The sequence below is a fragment of the Sinocyclocheilus rhinocerous genome, unplaced genomic scaffold (genome assembly GCF_001515625.1).
Source record: "Sinocyclocheilus rhinocerous isolate Xijiao unplaced genomic scaffold, SAMN03320098_v1.1 scaffold742, whole genome shotgun sequence".
Lineage (NCBI taxonomy): Eukaryota > Metazoa > Chordata > Actinopteri > Cypriniformes > Cyprinidae > Sinocyclocheilus > Sinocyclocheilus rhinocerous.
Window position 1 is genome coordinate 348736 of NW_015641116.1, and position 1507 is coordinate 350242.

Genomic DNA, 1507 nt, shown 5'->3' on the forward strand with positions numbered 1-1507 from the left:
CTTACTAGAGAAAAGGAGTCACCTCTGGTAGTAGAAAGAAAGAGAGAGAGAGTGCGAGAGCTTTTTGTTTTAAAAGCCAAATGGAGTGGCATGGAAGGCAAGACGGTGAGACGCAGGCACGCCTGTCTGCCCAAAGAACAAGAGAATGACTGGCTGGGTAGACTAATTGTGTTTTAAAGTGGGTCTGTGGGTACACAATGGGGAATCGGATGGTTTTAAGCTCCCATGAGCACTGCATCAGCATGAGAGAAGCTTCATTCAACCATTTGACCTGCAGCACCAGCCGCGAGACCCTCCACCATCGTCTGAAATAGGCAAGACTAAAGTCTTTCTTTTACCAATCTCTAATTAGCTCAGGTTGGCTTTTTGCTTGCACATTTCTGCTCTTAGCCACTGGACATTATCAGCTCCGCACCATCTTTTTCTAACCCCTCTTCTTTAACTCAATGAATAATGCATTTTATAATAAGTGTGAATAATTATCCTGTGATGTATTGTAGTGTTGTATTTTTTATGTGACCCAGTTTCTAAAACTGATTCTCTCTCAGCAAACGCAGCACAATTTTGGCCAGTCTGTCCAACGCTAGCTTTCTTTTATGAAAACTCCTGAGCTTACTCTCAAGATGCTCTGAAATCCACTTAATGTATGATAACGACACCACAAGTCCTCACAGCAAATGAGAGATGGAGTGATAGAAAGAATGAAAAGAAAAGAAAAAGAAAGATAAGAGAGCGAGAAAGAGTGGTAGAGTGTGAGAGAAACAGAAGTGCGGGTGTGAAGCAGGATGTGGTCGGTCCGGATGGTTTTAAGCTCCCATGAGCAGCTCTAGAGGAAGAGAGAGTTGTCAGATTTGTAGGTCAGGCTGCAGGGGTTGTTGTCAGGCAGACTCACGGTGGTAGAGGGGGTTTCTTAGAGGGGATCTGCACGACACCGATGTCAGTTCGGGTTACGTATGGTTTCATTAATTTCCGCCAATCCCATTTGCCCGCCCACCTGCCTTTTCCCCCTTTATGCATTGGTTGTTGAACATCTCCTACCTGTGAAAGATTTTTGAGGAAGTCATGCCTCAAAATTCTTTCGAGAAGTGGAAGTGTTATATGATCATAATTGATTTCACACTTTGCAGGGCATTGTGAGAGCACATCTCAATTCCCATCTGCTCCTGGAGAAGGCTGACCCGGTTTCAGCGTGTTACGTGGGAGCAGGCCCGGTCTGGAGGGACCTGTCCCTTACTAGTGCTGATCTAAGGAAGTGAGGAAGCAGGGCACCAACGTGTTCCCTCATCACCGATCCATCTCACACCCTTTTCGTGCACTCCTCCGTTAGGGATGGAACGATTACCGGTTTCACGATAAATCACGATAAAATGCCCTGACGGTTAGTATTACCGTTTAAAATTTAATTATCATCAAAACCGTATTTGATTATCGCGATTTTGAAAACTCGCGGTAAATCCTGTCCAGCCAGCATCAGTCTGACGCAGAAGCAGCATGCAATGTGGTTGTT

General features: G+C 45.1%; 1 protein-coding gene across 1 annotated transcript in view; it reads left to right on the plus strand.

Moving 5' to 3' along the window:
* Positions 1-238: 238 nt before the first annotated feature.
* Positions 239-1507, plus strand: part of LOC107754676 (tripartite motif-containing protein 66-like) — a 22425-nt gene continuing 21156 nt past the window's right edge. The window contains exon 1 of the mRNA XM_016571221.1: positions 239-314. The gene's annotated coding sequence lies outside the window, so the exon portion shown is untranslated. The remainder of the gene's footprint in view (positions 315-1507) is intronic.